Genomic DNA, 24290 nt, shown 5'->3' with positions numbered 1-24290 from the left:
TGTATCGAGCAGGAGAGGTACTGGTTGGCAATGGCTGGCTGTAATAGGGTTTACTACCCTGTTCCACCCCTCTTGGTAGAGTATGCTGGTCCAACTTCCGGCCAGACTGGGGAAGTCTGGAGTAGATATTCAGTCTAGAAGAGTGCTAGGAGGAGAGGGGACATGAAAGGTCCTGTCCTGATAGTTGGGAAATTGCTCATGTCACCCTCTCTTAAGAACTGTATCAGGGTTCAGGATACATATATCTCTCTCCTGCTAGAACATTCCAAACAACGAGTGATCGGTAAAATACAGCTGTAAAGACAATGCTGCAAGGTGAGAGATGGCAGCCAAGCCACCCGAAACCACACAATAATAAAAATAAGCCATGGGCGTTCAAACACAAACATAGCCACAATGGCTCTATTGAACTACATGAAGCAGCATCAACAGTTACGGTGAGAAAATAGAGGTGGCTGCCAGCGAGTGTCCTCCTTCGCCCGGTGTCTTTTGCAGCAGGCCACATCCAGAGGCAGTACAGTGTCTTTCACATCATCACTTACTGCCTCTCCTGTTCAGACTCTTCCTCCTCTGCTCTATCATCAGCCATTACTAACACCATTTTTGCCTGCTACAATTGGCCTAAGGGGAGGTGGAAAAACATTTTTATGTGTTTTGGGAAGTGCATGGAACACTGGGATAACTGGGGACATGGTATAAATATACTGTAACGGACCGTTTCAGCAGACAAGGGGTTAAAATCCGTTTAGGTGATATGCCCCTTTCTGAGAGACAGGCACAGCTACTGCAGGATACACCAACCTCCCGAACTGGATACAAAATAGCACTCCAAACTGGAACCTCACGAATAGCTGCTAGCAGACGAACAGGGATCAGCTTACACCTCTGGCAATCGGTTCTCTAACAGCATACAGCGAATCCCCCTAATAACGAGACAAGGCTCCGTGTTGAGGGTCAAGCAGTGGTCTGTCTGTATTTCACGTACAGCCTCTTTTACGGTTCAATCATTATTTTATTAAATCGTATAATTGAATAATGTATAAATATATCCAATGAGTATACAAAACAGTAAAGTACAAGGTCAAGAACTGGACATACCAATAAGTCTGAGGTAGTATTACATTCAATAATTAGTCTTACGGAACAAAATTTCAAGTATTAGTACAGTTGGGGCTTCCAGAGATGAATCTAAGAGCATACACGGCATTTATTCTCTAACTTCCAGACTAGTAACCACATAAGACAGGGAAGACATCACAAGACGTGACAGACCAAAACAAGACATATACAAAAGGAAGGGGGGGGGGGGGGGGGGGGTGTATAGGATAGGATAGGAGATTCTGCTTAGTGTAGTATTTAGGAGCTATTACCGGGGACAATACCTGTTGTCAACCAATCATGGAAAGATGTGGAGGTACGAAATTGATTCCATGGGTCCCAAGTCCCCCAAAAGGCTGTAGCAGATCCTGAATCCCTAGCGCCTAATTCTTCCATATGAACTAGTGAATCCAGGGCGTTAGACCAGGTCACTCTCAAAAGACTCTCTGTAGACCTCCATTGACGGGGAATTATCTGTCTCATAGCTAGGATAAACAATCGGAGGGCGCCCTTCTTAATCTGTGAGATCCGCCCTGAGAACATGGATAGAAGAGCTAACGCAGGTGAGGGTGTAATAGTAGCTTTGTATAAGAAATTATATAAGTCAAAGATCTCCTGCCACAGTGGGGCTCCACCCGGGCAGTCCCACCAAATATGAGTCATGGATCCCCTTGCACTAAGACATCTCCAACATGCATCAGATACCTGAGGATAAAATTGGTGTAATCGCACTGGGGTCCTATACCATCTGCTAAGGATTTTATAGTTGAGTTCCTGTAAATTACAAGACACCGTTAATTTGTGAGTGAAGAGGAGAGATCTGGACCATTGGTCTACAGAGAAGGTGGCTCCCAGTTCCGATTCCCAATCAGACATGAATTTGAGTTTAGTTCCCTGGGTGCCTGTGGAAGAGTCCTCTTTCTCCCCAGAGTTCAACATGGCATATAAATGAGATATAGCATGATCAGGAGCTGACCTCGCTGTGCACATCTTTTCAAATTCAGTTAAGGGGGGACATGACCGCGATCCAGGTATCAGGGATTTAATGAAGCTTCGCAACTGAAAGTAGAGGAGCCAACGCCCAGGGCCTGCAGGAATAATGTGGGAAAGATCCTCCAAAGGGAGTAAACAATTCTGTTTATATACTGTATGTCTATTAATTTGATTGGTTGTCTATTATGGTCTCCTAAAGCTGGGAGTTGACTCAAGCCTGTGGGGAGATCTGTATGACCCGTGAGTGTCGTGAGAGGACCAGGAGGATGTATAAGGCCAAGTTTAACCGCAAATTTAGCCCAGGACCTAGCCAAGGAATATAGAAGCATCGGGGATTGCGAATTAGATAATGAATTCAAGGAGGTAGGGGACAACCAAAAGATTCCAGTGGCTAAATGTGGAGCCATTTCATGCTCAATTTCTACCCATAGTTTAGTAGAGCGGTTGTGACATAGATCAAGCACACAATTCATGATTGTCGCTTTATAGTATGAGCTAAAATTTGGTAGTCCCGTACCCCCCAGAGCTTTAGAACGAGATATTAAGCTATAACTTAGTCTAGCTCTGGGTGCTTTCCATACAAAAACCGATACCATTCTCCTGATCTTAGCAAAATAGGTTAAAGGGATTTTACATGGGATCGTCTGAAACAAATATAGAAGACGCGGTAAAATGTCCATTTTCACCACATTAATCCTCCCAAACCAAGAAATCTGGAGTGAAGTCCATTTATGGAAACTGGATTCAATAGCTCTAAGCAAAGGTAGATAGTTAAGTTTAAAAACATGTGTCAAGTTGGCTGGGATATGTACTCCTAAATATTTAATATGTTAGGAGGTCCACTTAAAGGAGAAAGAGTCCCTTAAGGAATCTGCTTCCCGTTGGGGCATGTTTATGTTTAAAATCTCTGATTTCTGCACATTGACTTTAAAGTTACTAAGGCGCCCAAAAAGATCAAATTCACAAAGAATCGAGGGCAGGCCAATCCTGGGAGAAGTTAAGTTAATAAGCAGGTCATCTGCGAACAGGGACAGTTTGTGCTCTTTATTGCCAAGCTTGAGACCCGAAATGGAAGGGTTTGCCCGAAGAGCATTAGCCAGGGATTCCATCACAAGGGTGTATAAAAAGGGCGAAAAGGGGCACCCTTGACGTGTTCCATTCCGGATCTCAAAAGGGGCAGAAAGAAGTCCATTAACACGAACACAGGCTGAAGGGGAGGAATAAAGAGCTAATATCCTATAGATCATTTTGTCTCCTAGGCCAACGTGGCGTAGGGTCTCCTCCAAGAACCGCCAGCTCACCCTATCAAACGCCTTCTCAGCGTCTACAGCGAGAAGGCATAGTGGAATTTTGGTTTGTTGTGCTCTCGCTATCAGCCCTAGCGTTTTAAGTGTATTATCTCGGGCTTCTCGTCTAGGTACAAATCCTACTTGCTCTTTGTGTATACAACCTGGAATGTGGGGATGGAGCCTCAGAGCCAAAAGCTTGGCATACATTTTGAGATCCACATTGAGCAAGGAGATAGGCCTGTAATTAGAGCATGACGCTGGGTCCCTGCCTGGTTTGGGGATGACTGTGATATGTGCCTGGAGTGCCTGTCGTGTAAATGGACAATCTGGTGAGATGGAATTAAAGGTTTCAACCAATAAGGGTGTAAGATCTTCTCGGAGAATATTATAGAACCGTGAGGTCAATCCATCAGGGCCTGGGGATTTCCCATTCTTCAGGTTCTTGATCACTGATTCTAGCTCAGGGAGGGTGAAATCATCTTCCAACGTGGCTGTATCCTCGTCAGATATAGGTGTAGGGCCAAATTGGGTTATGTATTCACGAGTTTCATCACTAAGGGGTTCTCGTGAGAGAGCGGATGCTGGTAAATTATATAAGGATGCATAATAGGATTGAAATTCCGCTGTGATATCTACTGGGTTGTGTACAGAGCTTCCAGTACCTGTATTAATTGATGGCACGTGAGTCAGAGCAGTTCGGGGATGTAAGGCCCTAGCTAGCCAACTTCCACATTTATTACCATATTCAAAGAACCCGTGTCTAATTTTATCCCTAAAACATAATGATTTTTGGTCTAGGATCTGCAATATTTGATGTTGAACTAGAGAAATGTCTGATTTTAAGGTGTCAGTAGGGGAATTTTTGTTTAGGTTTTCTTTTATGGCAAGGTCAGATAGAAGAGATTTCAATTTATGGGAGCGTTCCTTCTTCAATCTGGAGCCATGTGAAATAAACACCCCTCTAAGCACGCATTTGAGGGCCTCCCATTTAATAGGGGGGGCGGTCAAATCCGTTAGATGATCATTAGTAAAGTTGGTAATAGCTTTCCTGATGTCTGCTAGGCAGGCTACATCTGATAGCAGGTTATCATTCAGTCTCCATGAGAAGGGCCGGGGGTAAGAAGGTTGGGAGGAAATAATGCCACACACCGGTGCATGATCAGACCACAGGCGAGTGTCAATAGAGCATTTAGGCCCAGAGTCCAGCAGTTGTTGAGATATAAAGATATGATCGAGTCTACCATAGCTATTATGGATTGGAGAGTGGAAGCTATAATCCCTGACACCTGGATGCAAAATGCGCCATAGATCCACCAGGCGAAGTGCCATGAGCTCGGATTTAAAACTGCGCAGAGAACTCGGGGAGATCGAGGACTTACCAGATGAGGAGTCCAGCAGTGGGTCCATCACCAGGTTGAAATCGCCTCCAAGTATGATCGGGGAACCATCTGCAAATTTGGATAGTTTTTTCAGGATCTTGGATCCAAAAGTTGTTTGTCCCTGGTTAGGAAAATAGACATTAGCTATAGTTATAACAGAATGATCCACAGAGAGCTTAATGAAAACAAACCTGCCCTTTAGGTCTATCTCAGAGGATAAAACTGTATAGCTAAATGATTTGTGGAGTCCTATAGAGACTCCCCCTGATCTGCTAGTGGGATTAGGACCATGAAACCAATTCTGATAATAACGGTTGGCATATTTGGGAACGGCGCCTGCTTTAAAGTGAGTCTCCTGAATCATAGCAATCATAACTCTCTTCTTATGGAGGTTGTATAAAATCTGACTCCGTTTCTCGGGTTTATTGAAACCCCTGACATTAAAAGTGCAAAACGATATGGGTGCCATTTTGAGGAATATTAGTGAGAGGGAAGCATAATCTCCTATATTCTGTCAGTACTATCTGAAATGTAGTAGGAGTATGGGGAAGGACACATGAGGGAGGGAAGACAACAAGGGGAACAATTAAACACAGAGCAGTGCACATATAAAGCATATAAATCTTATTTGGAAGAACCAACATCGTCGGTTCCAAGGGTGCTAGGTGACGACTGAGGTCTTTCGCAGCGGTGTGTGCTGCGGTCCCTGAGTGGGGTGGGGAGAAAGCAAGGACCAACCGTCTCCTTACTGGACTCCAACTTATAATAACGCAGGAATAACATTTGCTGAATATATAACAGGACAGGTGTGTGTATAGGTCTAGGAGACCTATACATAAGAAAATGGTATGCACATAATTTCTATAACAGTATAGAACAATAAAGGCAACAGGAGGGTGTAGGTCCCCTCAGGTGGGTGAGCGAGAGTATCCCAACAGTCAATCGTTAGGGTTAGGCTCACGTCTAGAGATCCTCTTCTGCTTAGGTGAGGTCGTCTGCCATCTTTCCCTCTGTGGGATGGGAATGGGTTGCTTCGGACTAGGCCAATCCGGCAACTCCAAAAGCGGGATATCAAACGCTGCACAGAGGTTGGCGAGGTCATCAAGGGATCTGAATACAGCTGACCTCCCTTCTTTAGTAGCGGACAATTGAAATGGATATCCCCATCTGTAAGGAATGTCCTTGGCTTTGAGTGCTGTCAGTAACGGTTTCAGTGCTTTGCGTAGCTGCAAGGTACGCCTGGCTAGATCCTGTAGAATGATGACTTCTTTGTCAGCATGCATGATTTTGCTTGCAGATCTGGCAGCTTTCAAGATGGCCCCTTTATCTTTAAAGAAATGTATACGGCATATGACATCTCTGGGGCGATTAGGATCGCTTAGTTTAGGACCAAGGGCTCTGTGGATACGATCTATTTCAAGAGATTGTCCTGGTTCTCTGGACATCAATGTATTGAAGAAGGAAGTGGCCCATTTCTCAAGATCTTGTGGTAAAATATCTTCAGGAAGGCCCCTAATGCGTAGGTTATTCCTCCTATTTCTATTTTCAATATCGTCCAGATGTGTGATGATATCTTGGATCTGAGCAGAGTGTGTCTGGATGACTTGTTGGTGTGACTCCAGGACCCCCAGTACTTGCTCCTGCATGGATTCTGCCTCCTCCACCCTCTGACCCACCTGCTTTAAGTCATGCTGCAAGGCCTCCATATCTCTTTTATGAGAAGTTTCCAGCCTGGAAAATAAGGCATCTATTTCATGCCTGGTGGGGAGGGATTTGAGGTGAACCTTCCAGTCCCAGTCCTCATCCTCTCTCTGTGGGGTTATGGATGCCCCTGACTCCAAGATCGAGGTCTGGGAGCAGCGACCTCTAGAAGAATGTCCCTGAGGTGCTGCTGAGGACGACCCTGTGTATGGCGGGGATGAAGCCGCCGACGAGCCGGAGCTTGCTGCCGCAGCATAGGATGCCGGCGAACCGGTAGGTGTACCCCTCAGCTGCTGTGGTGACTCTGGGGCTTGTGGGCCTGAGTCTTCATGGTGCGTGGGGGACGCCGCTCTAACCTGTCTAGCCGCCATCTTGGGAGAATTGTCTTCCCCTCGGTCAGCGTCTGTCTGGCTGGAGGGGACGAAGAAGCGGGAAATCGCTCCCGTTTTGCGGCGTGTCGGAGCGGGCGTCGATGTGGGTCTCCTCCTGCGACCTGTCATGTGGTCAGCGAAGCGGATGGTGTCCTGTCAGGCTGTAAAGTTGGAGTCGGTCCGGAGCCGAGGTAAAGCACGTCTTACCCGGCCATTGGTTAGCTCCGCCCCCCGCAGTGTCCAGCCTCTTTTATTCATAAACCACAAACATAGTACTGCCCACAGGGGTTTGAAATACAACCAATCAGTAATTTACAACACATACAATGTAACTACAGCAACCAATCGTTCACACCCCCAGAGGACCAGAATGAAGACTGTGACATAGGACAACATATCCCCACAATGCATCATGGTCTCCTCCTCTCTGTCCCGGAGACAACCTGAGGAGCAATCCAATTATCTCTGAGGACAAAGGGAGATCGCCAATACACATGTAGATACAACAGGACAGACATCACCATTTAAACACACAATGGGACAATGGCACAATAGAAACACACCCAGCATTTTCCTCCCAAGCTGACAAGTTACACTTATTATAAATTGTTACAACTTTGTGAGTTTACATTGACCATACATATAACTTACATCAATTTAAACAGTATAACTTGGGGACAAACCTATCCAAAATTCACTTGAATAGGTTCAGGGGTTTAAAAGTTAGTATATGGCCCATAATCCAGGGGCAAGAGGCCAGCAGCCAGTCCTCTCCAAAACCCAGTGGCGATGTTGGTTTCGCCACACATCTCCCCCCCCCCCCAGGGAAGACTAACCAGATACCTGACCTCACGCCGGTCGGTACCTGAGTTAGTCTGGCAGCCCACACACAACCCAATACTGGACCTGTTGCATTTGGTAGCCTGTCTCTGTCCAGTGAGTCCACCAAGGTTAGGTTGGAAGCTGGTACTCCCGGTCTCTGTGTTGCTCCCTGGCTTGGAGTGGAGGTTGCTTTGTGGGCAGGGATCAGCGGTACTCTGCCCTGGTGCCAGCGCTACCACGGAAGAAGCCTGGTTGGAGCCTGGTTGTTGGAGTGGGAGACCGACTGTCTCTACCCCCTGTGCTGTAAGTGCAGAGACAACGGTCCCATCTGTACTGTTGTGGGCCTTACTGTCTCCCCCTGGTGCGTTAAGCTGCCGCTGGGGAGAGGGGGTAACGAGCTCCTCTCCCATACATACTTCCAGCCGCTGGGGAGGGCGACCGACCGTCTCCGCTCCCAATACAGTGTCCTGCTGCTGGGGAAAGGAGACTGGGCTCTCTATTCCCTGCTGGACACTCTGCCGCTGGGGGACAGGACCGACTGTCTCTTCCCCCTGTAACTCCGCCTGCCGCTGGGGAATGGAGACTGGGCTCCCAATTCCCAAAAAATCATGCTGCTGCTGGGGGGCAGGAACAACTACCTCTGCCCCCTGTAACTCAGCCTGCCGCTGGGGAGGGAGGACGCTGCTCTCCTCTCCCTGCATTTCACACTGCCATCCCGGCATATCACTCTGCTGCTGGGGGGCAGGAACTACTACTTCTGCCCCCTGTAACTCAGCCTGCCGCTGGGGAGGGAGGACGCTGCTCTCCTCTCCCTGCACTTCACACTGCCGCTGGGGAATGGAGACTGGGCTCCCAATTCCCTGCAGGACCGGCGGAGAGACCTCGGTCCCATCTCTACCGGCCACCTGGGGTCCTTCCCAGTAACACTCTACAATATCTGTCCAGCTGAATGGGTCTGGATCTGGGTCTGTCACCTTACCGTCCTGCTGAGCCTTCTCAATGGAGTGGAAGAGATCTCGGTAGTCCTGCTCCAGTTCCCACTCCAGGGTTGCTAGGTGAGCCAGGTCTTGTTCTACCTCATGGGGGTCATCCCACTCATGCCTAGCCTCCCTCTCATAAAAAATGTCCTGAAGTCTGGACTGTGCAGGGCTCCCGAAGTCAGGCTCTGCAAAGGACTCCCATAACAAGCCAGGACCATAAAACTCCTCTCCCTCTGGCTTGTCATGTTCGGCTGTCCAGGGTATATACTGTGCCATATACCACCAAAGCGCCTGGTAGGCATCCTCCAGCCATAGCTCCTGCCATACTCGGTGCTCTAGTTCCTTCACCCATTCCTCCAGGGGCTGCTCTCCCAGGAAGGGCATCCGCAGGGCCACTTGCTTCTGTAACCGCTGCTCTTCACTGGGGAGACTCTCACCCCGCTGGTATTGTAGATTATCCAGGGCCTGGTACCAGATGCCTTTCCTTAATGCATCCCGGCCATCCAGGTCCTCCTCCTCGTATAACACTGCTGGTTCCATCCTGCTGCTGTCAGGGACGCTGTACTGGGACATGCGTTGTCCTTAAATTGTAGAATCCACAGAAATGGTGTCTCCTTTAGCTGTCCTTCTGGCTGTAGGAACGATCCCGCTGCTTGCCACCAATGTAACGACACGTTTCAGCAGACAAGGGGTTAAAATCCGTTTAGGCACACAGCTACTGCAGGATACACCAAACTCCCGACTGGATACAAAGTAGCACTCCAAACTGGAACCTCACGAATAGCTGCTAGCAGACGAACAGGGATCAGCTTACACCTCTGGCAATCGGTCCTCTAACAGCATATAGCGAATCCCCCCAATAACGAGACAAGGCTCCGTGTTGAGGGTCAAGCAGTGGTCTGACTGTACTTCACGTACAGCCTCTTTTATTCATAAACCACAAACATAGTACTGCCCACAGGGGTTTGAAATACAACCAATCAGTAATTTACAACACATACAATGTAACTACAGCAACCAATCGTTCACACCCCCAGAGGACCAGAATGAAGACTGTGACATAGGACAACATATCCCCACAATGCATCATGGTCTCCTCCTCTCTGTCCCGGAGACAACCTGAGGAGCAATCCAATTATCTCTGAGGACAAAGGGAGATCGTCAATACACATGTAGATACAACAGGACAGACATCACCATTTAAACACACAATGGGACAATGGCACAATAGAAACACACCCAGCATTTTCCTCCCAAGCTGACAAGTTACAATTATTATAGATTGTTACAACTTTGTGAGTTTACATTGGCCATACATATAACTTACATCAATTTAAATAGTATAACTTGGGGACAAACCTATCCAAAATTCACTTGAATAGGTTCAGGGGTTTAAAAGTTAGTATATGGCCCATAATCCAGGGGCAAGAGGCCAGCAGCCAGTCCTCTCCAAAACCCAGTGGCGATGTTGGTTTCGCCACATATACTCTGATTCTTTTTTGGTTAGGAAGACTGATTGGATCCCTAAATCCAAGATGGCCCTGAGTTCCTTCTGAAAAGAGGGGAGGGGGTTGTCGCTGAGAGTGACATAAACTGATGTGTCACTGAGCATGGATTCTATCAGGGTCCTGTATAGACCACTGTCCAGCACGACAACCCCGCCCCCCTTGTCAGATTGTTTAATTACAACATTAGCTCTAGTTTTAAGATCCTGGAGTGCCTTTTTTTCTTTTTTGGAAATATTGCTGCAACCCCCACTATCATGGTTGATCTGATCATGCAGAAAAACTAGATCACGTTCCACCAAATCCTGATATCTATCCAGTGCTGGAGATCTGGACTGAATTGGATAAAAATCCAGATTTTTTGTATGAAAATGCATAGACCTGTTATACAGATCCAGATCATCCAGAACTGTATTAGACTCTTGTAATTCACAAATATGCATCATTTCATGGAAACTCATATATCTATTTTCTAAAGTAATCGCATCAACACAGACGGTGGGATCACTATTGGATGCAACAGGGTGATCGGCGTCCCCAGCCTCCGCAGCACAAACATCATTACCACCCACCTGAAAATGCCGGCGGAGAGTGAGGGCGCGGGCCAGTCTGTTAACATCCAAGAGCGTCCTGTACAGGTCAAATTGACAGGTGGGAGAAAAAGTTAAACCTCTTTTGAGTATGCTGATATCATCAGCTGACAATATGGAAGCAGATAGATTAATTACTTCCAGTTCATCCTGTCCTTTTTGTATCTTATCGGATATCGGCGGTTTGCCATGTTTTCGGCCTGCTGTCCGTTTTTTGAAACCGCTTTATGTGAAACAGTCTCTTGACTTTGTGCGGCCTGCGCCGATGGCGAGATTAAATCCTGTTCGGAATCAGCAGAATCCAAATCTGTTGAGCTGAATGAGACCCTTTGTTGATTGTTTCTTTTCTGTTTATTTTTGTTGCGCAACTTTTTAAGGATTGAACGAGGTGTGTTCTGTTTGGAGTCTGTCCATGTATACACCTGGTTGGACTGATAGTCTAGCAGATCACGGTTAAATTTCCTCTGCTTGAATGTAATGAGATCGTCCTCCATTTTTTGAAGATCATCCTTTAGTTTGTTATCCAGGTTAATAAATTCAGGGTTATTAATCTGTGTGCATAGGGTTCCTTGTGTTTTTTTGATGTTTGCCCTGTAATCCACAAGAGCCTGACTTTTTTTCTGCTTTTCTCATCCAGCTGGGCTGAAGGTGCTAGGGTTATGGCCAAGTCTCAGCCGAGACTAGGTCCTTTCTGTCTTCCCTATGCAGGGGGTTACTCAATCTGGTTCTAACAGGTTTTTCCCTCCCTTGCTGCAGGAAGCCGGCTTAGCCCACCTCTGTCCAGAAAGGAGGGGGGGGCAGAATAGAACAGGATTCTTCCACTCTGAACTGCCATACCATTAATACTATGTCTGCCAATGATGCTGCCACCTACTGGTAACCAGGTAAATGACTTGAACATAGGTTTATGCACATATGTCGAGGACATAAGCAAAATCACATCTGATGACAGTGTAAAAGCTCTTAGGAGATAATAGCGGGGTAGAAGCATATAGTAACACAAGTCTGGGGTGTTACATTCCCCCTTACTTTCAGTTAAGCAGTCCTTGGCTTGTGCTTAGGATAAGACGATAAGCTCTGGGGAACCCAATTGTAGCTAAACCAACCTCGCCACTGGGTTTTGGAGGGGCCTGGCTACTAGCCTCTTGCCCCAGGATTATGGCCCATACTAACTTTGAAGGAGAAGACAGCCAGCCGCACAGCTTAAGTCTGTGGAACTGTTTTGGCCAAGAAAGCCATGCTTGCGGTCGGCCAAATGTGACTTCCATGGAATTCGGGAACCCCAGCTCGGATCTGGGTGATTTTTGGATATGTTGTTCACCCAGATCAGAGCTATCCATGGATGTATACATTATGGGGATGTGTGGGGTTTTGAGGTGTTTTCTGTGTGTTGGGAAAAATGTGTGTTTTCTGTCTGGTAGTGATTATGTTAGCCCATTAAGTTTGGTAATTGTATTTTGTGGATTGCGTCTCAGACAATGCTCATTGTGTTAGTTAATTGCGTCTCAGACAATGCTCATTGTATTTTGTTTATTACGTTACAGACAGAGGGAAGGGGATTTTGTGTACAATTGCTGGGAAGGTTTGAATACTGTAAATGCATGTTATTGGCTGTTTTTACAAAACCCTGTGGGTGGTAACCTTGTTGGAAGATGTGTATAAATCAATGCTTGTGTTAAAATAAAGAGAGTTCCTGTTTTTATACCTTCATGAAGTTTTGGCTCATGTTTGGGGAATGGGATAACTACACTCTTGGGGATTGCTATATCACAATACTCCCCTGAGTATAAGCTCTTGTAAGAGCTTGTTCATGGTTCCTGCTCTCTGCATTTAGGAGAGGTTCACCCACTGGAGCCTGGAGCCTTGTCGTAGGTCCAGGGTGGGTAGGAGACAGCGAGACCTCCACCAAGAATCGGCGGTTCGTGGGGTCTGCAGTGCTGACGGTGTCAAGTGGAGTGCTTGGAGTCCTCTGGAAGCACTACAGTAGGAGCATCTATCAACGGAGGTACCCGGTCGGGGTGCTAGGCGTTCCGTTACACCAATTAATTACAACGTGCTGAATGAGATATATATAAAGACATACGAAGACAAACATAAAACGGCTACCCTAAGGTTCCTGCCCGCATGAGTAGGGTGTCTTATTAACAGTTTCCCTCTTGGTATACCCAGTGAACCAAAGGTCTGCTTTAAGCAATCATTATTGGCTTTCTTTTGAGCTCTAGTATGAAGAAAGCATGGGGGTGTCTTTACTCTGTAGTCCCACCATTGTGTAATGAAATGCCCACATATAGAAGGGTGGCTTTATCCTGTATTCCCTTCCCTGCACCAAAGTCTGAAAATAAGGCTTATAGCACAATCACTATGGTGACTATTGGTAGCTAAATGGCTCTAAGGCGGTGCACTAGGCCTTAGGCAAAGGCACAGAAGGGGGAGGTATCCGCTTCTCCAAACGCTTCTGGCAATATCACAGGAGGAGGGTATAATAATCCCATAGAACTTCTGCAGACAACCAAGGATGGGAGTTTAGTAGTCCCACTACCAATCCTGGCACATATAACAAACACGAAGGAGGGGTATATTATTTCCCTAGCCATTCCCGAAGCAGCGGGGCTACCCTTGTAGTTTCTGGATCTGCCTGGGACTTGCTACTTGTTCTTCCTGGGTACCTAGGATACATGACACCAGGAGTAGGCCATTAGTATTAGGCGTCCGCAGAGGCAGTCCGAAAAAAGAGAACAGAGCTGTAAAGCAAAGTGACACAAAAGAAAGATGCTACTGATCTGACTAAGTGCAAAAGTTAGTGAAATTTCACAAAAAGTGCATAGATTCACATTGCGGTACCTGGAAAAGAATACACACAATGGGCATAAGTGCTTGAACGTTGCTTAACCTGTAAACATGTTGGGGAAAAAGTGCGAAAACATTATGCATTTAGTAGTTGTATTGAAATGCCTAGCACCCCGACCGGGTACCTCCGTCGATATATGCTCCTAGTGCTTCTAGAGGACTCCAAGCACTCCACTTGACACCGTACGCACTGCAGACCCCACGAACCGCTGCAGCTTGGTTGGGGTCTCACCGTCCTCCACCCACGCTGGACCCAAGACTGGGCTTCAGCTTCCGGTGGGTGAACCTCTCCTACATCCAGAGAGCAGGAACCATGAACAAGCTCTTACAAGAGCTTATACTCAGGGGAGTATTGTGATATAGCAATCCCCAAGAGTGTAGTTATCGCATTCCCCAAACATGAGCCAAAACTTCATGAAGGTATAAAAGCAACCACTTTATTCTAACACACAAGCATTTTATACACATCTTCCAACAAGGCCACCACCCACAGGGTTTTGTAAAAACAGCCAATCACATGCATTTACAGTATTCAAACCTTCCCAGCAATTGTACACAAAATCCCCTTCCCTCTGTCTGTAACGTAATAAACAAAATACAATACAAGTCCAAGGCCTGGCTGATGAGAGGGCCCATAATCCTGGGGCAAGAGGCTAGTAGCCAGGCCCCTCCAAAACCCAGTGGCGAGGTTGGTTTCGCCACACATCTCCCCCTCCCAGGGAAGACTAACCAGAGATACCTGACCTCACGGTCAGTACCTGAGTTAGTCTGGCAGTCCAACCACAACCCAATACTGGACCTGTTGAATTTTGGGGCCTGGCTCTGTTCTGTATGTCCCCAGCTGTTGAGTGGGCATCTGCGACTCCTTGCTTCCTTGTGGTTCTCTAGCTTGGAGCTGTAGGTACTTGGTGGGCAGAGGCCGACTGCGCTCTGGACAGATGCCAGCTCTTCCGCTGGGGTAGCCAGTGGGGAGTCAGCCTCTGGACACGAGAATAGGGGAGGGCAGAGGCCGACTGCGCTCTGCCCAGATGCCAGCTCTTCCGCTAGGGTAGCCTGTGGAAAGTCCGGCTCTGGAGAAGAGGATAGGGGAGGGCAGAGGCCGACTGCGCTCTGCCCAGATGCCAGCTCTTCCGCTGGGGTAGCCTGTGGGAAGTCCAGCTCTGGAGAAGAGGATAGGGGAGGGCAGAGGCCGACTGCGCTCTGCCCAGATGCCAGCTCTTCTGCTGGGGTAGCCTGTTGGAAGTCCGGCTCTGGAAAAGAGGATAGGGGAGGGCAGAGGCCGACTGCTCTCTGCCCAGATGCCAGCTCTTCCGCTGGGATGGGGTCAGGGAATCCTGCCCCAGGACCTTGTTGCGGATAGGCTGTGGAGAGGAGGGATCGTTTACCTCCTCCTCCTGGCATTCCTGCAGGGTTGGTGGGGGATCCGTACCGGCCGTCCAGCATCCCGGTAGGCCTGGTGCAGAGACTGCGGTCCCATCTGCACCTGCCGACTGGGGTTCCTCCCAGTACCAGTCTATGAAGTCCCCTACCTCCACAGTTGGTGAGGAAGTAGGGGATACCTCAGCTGTGACTTGCCAGGGGTAGGGCTGCAGGTCTGGGCCTGATATCCAACTGTCTTGTATCTTGCGCTGGGCTTGAATGGAGCAAAACAACTGTTGATAATCTTGCTCCAGTTCCCACTCCCTTTGGACCAGAAAGGTCAGATCTGCCCTCACCCCACTAGTTGTAAGCCAATTGTGCAAGTCCCACCTGTAGTCAGTAATGACCCAAAATCTAGACTCTTCTGTGCTCCCAAAGTCAATGTCTTCAAAAGACTCCCACAATAAACCAGGGCAATTATATTCCTCACCTTCGGGCTTGGCGTACTCCTCCATCCATGGAGACTGTCGTACTGTGTCCCACCAAAGTGTTTGGTAAGCATCATCCAGCCAGGTTTCCTGCCATACCAGTGTCTCAAGCTCTGACACCCACTCCATCAATGGTTGCTCTCCCAGTAGAGGTAGTTGCAGCGCCAATCGCATTCGCAATCTCTGCTCCTCACTGGGAAGACTTTCACCCCTCCGACGCTGCACGTCCTCCAGGGCCTGGTGCCATACGCCTTTCCACTCGGCATCCCTGTAATCCGGGTGATCTTCCTCATGGAATGCTGTGCAGGAACCAACGGCATCCATATTGCTGTAGCCAGGGGCGCTGTACGGATACTAGCGTTGCCCTCAATATACTCCACGAACGGTGTCTCCGAGCTGCTTCTCCTCACACTAGGACGCCATCCCACTGCTTGCCACCAATGTAACGAAACGCCTAGCACCCCGACCGGGTACCTCCGTCGATATATGCTCCTAGTGCTTCCAGAGGACTCCAAGCACTCCACTTGACACCGTACGCACTGCAGACCCCACAAACCGCCGCAGCTTGGTTGGGGTCTTACCGTCCTCCACCCACGCTGGACCCAAGACTGGGCTTTAGCTTCCAGTGGGTGAACCTCTCCTACATCCAGAGAGCAGGAACCATGAACAAGCTCTTACAAGAGCTTATACTCAGGGGAGTATTGTGATATAGCAATCCCCAAGAGTGTAGTTATCGCATTCCCCAAACATGAGCCAAAACTTCATGAAGGTATAAAAGCAACCACTTTATTCTAACACACAAGCATTTTATACACATCTTCCAACAAGGCCACCACCCACAGGGTTTTGTAAAAACAGCCAATCACATGCATTTACAGTATTCAAACCTTCCCAGCAATTGTACACAAAATCCCCTTCCCTCTGTCTGTAACGTAATAAACAAAATACAATACAAGTCCAAGGCCTGGCTGATGAGAGGGCCCATAATCCTGGGGCAAGAGGCTAGTAGCCAGGCCCCTCCAAAACCCAGTGGCGAGGTTGGTTTCGCCACACATCTCCCCCTCCCAGGGAAGACTAACCAGAGATACCTGACCTCACGGTCAGTACCTGAGTTAGTCTGGCAGTCCAACCACAACCCAATACTGGACCTGTTGAATTTTGGGGCCTGGCTCTGTTCTGTATGTCCCCAGCTGTTGAGTGGGCATCTGCGACTCCTTGCTTCCTTGTGGTTCTCTAGCTTGGAGCTGTAGGTACTTGGTGGGCAGAGGCCGACTGCGCTCTGGACAGATGCCAGCTCTTCCGCTGGGGTAGCCAGTGGGGAGTCAGCCTCTGGACACGAGAATAGGGGAGGGCAGAGGCCGACTGCGCTCTGCCCAGATGCCAGCTCTTCCGCTAGGGTAGCCTGTGGAAAGTCCGGCTCTGGAGAAGAGGATAGGGGAGGGCAGAGGCCGACTGCGCTCTGCCCAGATGCCAGCTCTTCCGCTGGGGTAGCCTGTGGGAAGTCCAGCTCTGGAGAAGAGGATAGGGGAGGGCAGAGGCCGACTGCGCTCTGCCCAGATGCCAGCTCTTCTGCTGGGGTAGCCTGTTGGAAGTCCGGCTCTGGAAAAGAGGATAGGGGAGGGCAGAGGCCGACTGCTCTCTGCCCAGATGCCAGCTCTTCCGCTGGGATGGGGTCAGGGAATCCTGCCCCAGGACCTTGTTGCGGATAGGCTGTGGAGAGGAGGGATCGTTTACCTCCTCCTCCTGGCATTCCTGCAGGGTTGGTGGGGGATCCGTACCGGCCGTCCAGCATCCCGGTAGGCCTGGTGCAGAGACTGCGGTCCCATCTGCACCTGCCGACTGGGGTTCCTCCCAGTACCAGTCTATGAAGTCCCCTACCTCCACAGTTGGTGAGGAAGTAGGGGATACCTCAGCTGTGACTTGCCAGGGGTAGGGCTGCAGGTCTGGGCCTGATATCCAACTGTCTTGTATCTTGCGCTGGGCTTGAATGGAGCAAAACAACTGTTGATAATCTTGCTCCAGTTCCCACTCCCTTTGGACCAGAAAGGTCAGATCTGCCCTCACCCCACTAGTTGTAAGCCAATTGTGCAAGTCCCACCTGTAGTCAGTAATGACCCAAAATCTAGACTCTTCTGTGCTCCCAAAGTCAATGTCTTCAAAAGACTCCCACAATAAACCAGGGCAATTATATTCCTCACCTTCGGGCTTGGCGTACTCCTCCATCCATGGAGACTGTCGTACTGTGTCCCACCAAAGTGCTTGGTAAGCATCATCCAGCCAGGTTTCCTGCCATACCAGTGTCTCAAGCTCTGACACCCACTCCATCAATGGTTGCTCTCCCAGTAGAGGTAGTTGCAGCGCCAATCGCATTCGCAATCTCTGCTCCTCACTGGGAAGACTTTCACCCCTCCGACGCTGCACGTCCTCCAGGGCCTGGTGCCATACGCCTTTCCACTCGGCATCCCTGTAATCCGGGTGATCTTCCTCATGGAATGCTGTGCAGGAACCAACGGCATCCATATTGCTGTAGCCAGGGGCGCTGTACGGATACTAGCGTTGCCCTCAATATACTCCACGAACGGTGTCTCCGAGCTGCTTCTCCTCACACTAGGACGCCATCCCACTGCTTGCCACCAATGTAACGAAACGCCTAGCACCCCGACCGGGTACCTCCGTCGATATATGCTCCTAGTGCTTCCAGAGGACTCCAAGCACTCCACTTGACACCGTACGCACTGCAGACCCCACGAACCGCCGCAGCTTGGTTGGGGTCTTACCGTCCTCCACCCACGCTGGACCCAAGACTGGGCTTTAGCTTCCAGTGGGTGAACCTCTCCTACATCCAGAGAGCAGGAACCATGAACAAGCTCTTACAAGAGCTTATACTCAGGGGAGTATTGTGATATAGCAATCCCCAAGAGTGTAGTTATCGCATTCCCCAAACATGAGCCAAAACTTCATGAAGGTATAAAAGCAACCACTTTATTCTAACACACAAGCATTTTATACACATCTTCCAACAAGGCCACCACCCACAGGGTTTTGTAAAAACAGCCAATCACATGCATTTACAGTATTCAAACCTCATAACAAAACAATAACAAGGACAGGTGCACTCTGCAGTCTCACTAGACCCTCAAACTGATTTTTAAAATTGAGAGATTAGTCAACATGTCCTGTGGTGTAGAACATGTCTACGCCTGGACACCACGCCAAGGTTTCTCAAGTAGCCCGGGACCTAACACTCTCCTACCTGAGCCGTATGGGCGATACCAGGAGCCAGTGGGCAAATTACAGGAGCATAAGGCCGACTCACAAACAGCTCACCAGTTACCTCCAGCATGTAGCCATGCTTCCAATGGGAGGAGGGAGGAGTCTGCGAGTCCCACTCAAGACTGGCTGATATGTCCCAGGCCTCACAGGTGCACCTAAATGTGGCCTGTAGATGGAAAACAGGCACATTTAAATTGGAGTTTATACACCTCCAGAAATCTATATATACAAACTAAGAAGACAGGTTGGCATTAGCAGGAGGTGCTCAAACCCACATGCAGTTGTGCATATATATAGGGGAGCAAATCCTGCACTTGTGGCCCGTTGCTAATGGCAATCCCCAGCAAAATGCATACAATGGAGGATGCCCGCGGCGAACCACAAGTACCACAATAGACATCCTACACAAGATAACAAGTGCGGATGTCATAATTAATATAACAATATAACAAAACAATAACAAGGACACCTGAGAAACCTTGGCGTGGTGTCCGGGCTTAGACATGTTCTACACCTTAGAACATGTTGACTAATCTCTCAATTTTAAAATCAGTTTGAGGGTCTAGTTAGACTGCAGAGTGCACCTGTCCTTGTTATTGTTTTGTTATATTGTTATATTAATTATGACATCCGCACTTGTTATCTTGTGTAGGATGTCTATTGTGATACTTGTGGTTCGCCGCGGGCATCCTCCATTGTATGCATTTTGCTGGGGATTGCCATTAGCAATGTCTATCCCCGACATAGAGATTGTGGCGGGCCTGCGGCGGATAGTTCCGCTCCCGAATAATTGTCCTGAAGGAAGCCCACTCCTCTCTCCACGGAAAACCACAACACCGTTACGGTGCGTCGGCGAGTTTAGGATCGCCGGGCTGGGGGTCGTCCAAGACTTGCTTAACCCATTCCTCCACTGCTGTCTTATATTCTCACTGACTTTGGGCATGGCAAGTGATTTCGAGAAAGACCTCGGATTGAGGTGACTTGGTTTGGGTTCGGTCTTGCTGGGCAGTCTTGCTGAGTGGAAACTCCAGCCACCTTCGCCGCGCCAGCGGTAAGTCGGGTACCACCGGTCACGGTGCAGGGGCAGCTACGGGTTGGACCGAGCCTCAGAGAGTGGGGCTACTACCACCTGATATCGCGGCCGGTTCCGGTGTCTCCTGCCGGTCATCGTCGGTGGTCGCGGCTGTCTTCGGAAGGAGCAGTCAACTCCTCCAAGGAAGCAGCTGGTTCCTGGGCCAGGATGTCGGTCGCTGGCGATGAGGATAGAGCGCTTGACAGTGATGTCTCTGGGACTTGCGTAGCCTTGTCAATGGCTTCTGCGGCAGCAGGTTCGAGAACGGCGGCCATCTTTACATAAGCTGCAGCGGCGGCCGTCTCGCCACCAGACGAGGAATCCACAGCCTCCAGGGGCAATCCAAAGGCACTGGGGCCAGCTCTCTTTCTGAGCTGGGAGACCCGGATCTCCGGTGGGTGAGTCTCATAGACAAGTTCTCCCCGCACAGCCATTTGATCCCATTTTGGTTTTGGGAGCGCCATCTTCCTCGGCTCCTAGGTCAGGCTGAATGCAGGAAGTGAGGGTGGAACCCATGGGGAGGAGACTTCACTCCCCTGGCTCACATTGCAAAGTTCTTGGTGGGCAGGCTTTAGTTTTCCCGCCCCTAGGAGGGCATAGTCATAATTTTTGCGCTCTTGAAGGCCATGAAGACACTGCGCCATTAGGGAAAAATGGTGGATTAACGCTTGAAGTGCTGACGTGCACAATGCAGCGTTTTCTGGTCCCGCAACAAAAGTAATAAAGTCCATTTTCAGGGTTTCCGACACAACTCTTGCAGTAGTGTTAGACATACAATTCGATCCTGTTAGGCACACAATTTGATCCTGTTATAGTAGTGATAGGCACACAATCCGATCCTGTTAGGCACACAATTCGATACTGTTCAGCAGAGGTGGTGGTATCCCTAATATGTAATTCGGCCCACCAGGGCTGTTCCGGACGGTCTTTGGCTTTATCCACTGTTTGGAGTGATAGGGCCGCAGCAGTAGGGGAATCCAGGATATCCTGCTGACGGATGTGATATAGGCAGGTCACTGGGTAGTGTTTTTTTTAATTTCACAGCTTCATGACCTAGATTGACTAAGCGTATGGGGACCTTTCCTTGGGACACAGTGACCACACTCCTAGCAGCTATGGCAAGGGGGCGATCCTGAAGATGTATTGGTTCCACAAGGGCCTGATAATCCTGACCTTGGATACCGATGCAAGCCTTGCACCATATCAGAGTTTCTGCTCCAGGCTGGAGTTTGATAGGGTGAGCATCCTTGATGTGGACACGGCAGATTTCGCCCCGTTGATTGCTGAATTTTCGTTGGGCGACTAGCACTTGGATTGTCTGGTTTATAACACATTGAGTTGCACGGGGTGCAGTCAGTAGAGTTTTCTTTAAGGCTTTCAGCACTTCAGGGTAACAGTTGCCGAGTACAGTCGTGGCCAAAAGTTTTGAGAATTACATAAATATTGGAAATTGGAAAAGTTGCTGCTTAAGTTTTTATAATAGCAATTTGCATATACTCCAGAATGTTATGAATAGTGATCAGATGAAATGCATAGTCCTTCTTTGCCATGAAAATGAACTTAATCCCAAAAAAACCTTTCCACTGCATTTCATTGCTGTCATTAAAGGACCTGCTGAGATCATTTCAGTAATCCTCTTGTTAACTCAGGTGAGAATGTTGACGAGCACAAGGCTGGAGATCATTATGTCAGGCTGATTGGGTTAAAATGGCAGATTTGACATGTTAAAAGGAGGGTGATGCTTGAAATCATTGTTCTTCCATTGTTAACCATGGTGACCTGCAAAGAAACGCGTGCAGCCATCATTAAGTTGCATAAAAATGGCTTTACAGGCAAGGATATTGTGGCTGCTAAAATTGCACCTCAATCAACAATTTATAGGATCATCAAGAACTTCAAGGAAAGAGGTTCAATTCTTGTTAAGAAGGTTTCAGGGCGTCGAAGAAAGTCCAGCAAGCACCAGGATCGTCTCCTAAAGAGGATTCAGCTACGGGATCGGAGTGCCACCAGTGCAAAGCTTACTCAGGAATGGCAGCAGGCAGGTGTGAGCGCATCTGCACGCACAGTGAGGCAAAGACTTTTGGAAGATGGCCTGGTGTAAAGAAGGGCAGCAAAGAAGCCACTTCTCTCCAAAAAAAACATCAGGGACAGATTGATCTTCTGCAGAAAGTATGGTGAATGGACTGCTGAGGACTGGGGCAAAGTCATATTCTCTGATGAAGCCTCTTTCCGATTGTTTGGGGCATCTGGAAAAAGGCTTATCCGGAGAAGAAAAGGTGAGCGCTACCATCAGTCCTGTGTCATGCCAACAGTAAAGCATCCTGAGACCATTCATGTGTGGGGTTGCTTCTCATCCAAGGGAGTGGGCTCGCTCACAATTTTGCCCAAAAACACAGCCATGAATAAAGAATGGTACCAAAACACCCTCCAACAGCAACTTCTTCCAACAATCCAACAACAGTTTGGTGAAGAACAATGCATTTTCCAGCACGATGGAGCACCGTGCCATAAGGCAAAAGTGATAACTAAGTGGCTCAGGGACCAAAACGTTGACATTTTGGGTCTATGGCCTGGAAACTCCCCAGATCTTAATCCCATTGAGAACTTGTGGTCAATCCTCAGGAGGCGGGTGGACAAACAAAAACCCACTAATTCTGACAAACTCCAAGAAGTGATTATGAAAGAATGGGTTGTATCAGTCAGGAATTGGCCCAGAAGTTGATTGAGAGCATGCCCAGTCGAATTGTAGAGGTCCTGAAAAAGAAGGGCCAACACTGCAAATACTGACTCTTTGCATCAATGTCATGTAATTGTTGATAAAAGCCTTTGTAAACGTATGAAGTGCGTGTAATTATATTTCACTACATCACAGAAACAACTGAAACAAAGATCTAAAAGCAGTTTAGCAGCAAACTTTGTGAAAACTAATATTTGTGTCATTCTCAAAACTTTTGGCCACGACTGTACATTCATCCCCAGGACCACAGGGCAATGGTCATTTTCCGGGACCTGAATCACGACTAACCCTTGGCATGGGAGTTCAGTATCTTCAATCTGTAAGGTAGGTTCCCAATAACCTAGTATAGGCACCGGTTTGCCATTGGTAGCTATTATGTGCAGCCAAGATTCAGGAGGTAGCTCGGCTCCGTTTCGGCATGTGTCAAATGCTGCTTGGCGGATGGTAGTCACTTGAGATACGGTATCAATTAAAGCAGGAAACTTCACTCCGTTGATGTCGACTTCAACCACGAGGCGGGCGCCCACATACCTAGGCATAAAGGCTGGATCTTTGTGACCTAGTATTCTTCCCCCCGAGGGGCGGTCCTCGATGTCACGACCACCCCCGTTTAAATCAGACTTCTGACCGCCAGGACGCCCCAGCGTGGAGAAAAGCCCAACCGAGGGTGGACCGCGACAGGGGGGAGATTCAGAATTACCCAAACAGTCAATCCTGCACCCCCCTTATTTTCTGCTACCACCACATTCGTGAGTGAACGACTCTATGATTGTAGGGATAGGGGTTCGGACCACTCACCGATCAGCCCCACTATCACGCTACAAGCTAACCCAATCGAGTCATAAAACAGTTATGTCTCTAATATCCGTCTACTATAAAACAGGTAGGTCTCTTCAGGGCGTACGAGTACTTTGTTGCAGTGGGGCTTAGAGCAATAAGAGAGAGACAATTTAAAAGATATGAAAATATCTTTTACTATAAGTAACACAGAAGTGAAACAAACAATGCATACAAAAATTTACAGAAAAATATTACAATAGCAAGCTGGAATCATGTGGAAAATAAACAGGGATAAAAAGAGAAATACTATCTTGAATTTTGCCTATACAAAATCCAGGCACAAACTTACGTTCCAACGGACAGCCTATCGGCGATGTGACCACAGGGCAAAAAGCTCTCCTCATCCATTGCGTACTGACCTTTATGCCCCATTCTGTGGGAGGGTAAGGGGGGTTGGCCCAGCCAATCGCTGGCCAAGGGCTGCACGGTGGGTGTTCCTGAAGGAGGGTTTTGGGAGGGCTGGTTCGACCCTCCCTGCTGCTGGCCAGGCCACTTTTCCCTAATTTTACAAAAGAGGCCCATAACTTTGCCGGCGTAATAAATATGAAAAACCGGGCACTTGTGCTGGGTCCCCCATGAATTTATGGACGATTCTATGGGTGACACCCCACCTCTCTCCCCTCCAGGTGACTAGTAACCCATTTCCCAGTCTGGGAAGACCCCAGAACTGCCAAGTTTGGACTCTCCTGGTTCCTCTGGGTGAGAGGTGCACTTTGAGGGTACCTACATTTTTGGGTCATAATTCCATATAGCCCCAATATGCTTTTTGGGGTTCTCAGAGCACGGTTCACATGTCTCTCCTATGCGCTCCCCCCTCCCAGCTATCTCTGCTTCTGATGTGTAAATTGAGCAGGCTGCAAGGAAGGGCCAACTAGCATGTGTTTAGCTTTCATGGTTTCAAGGTGGGCAGGAGACGCATGGGCTGGGGTCTGTCCTTAGAAGCTTT

This window comes from Bufo bufo, chromosome 2 (genome assembly GCF_905171765.1).
Source record: "Bufo bufo chromosome 2, aBufBuf1.1, whole genome shotgun sequence".
Taxonomy (NCBI): Eukaryota; Metazoa; Chordata; class Amphibia; order Anura; family Bufonidae; genus Bufo; species Bufo bufo.
Note: the sequence above shows the minus strand (reverse complement) of the source record.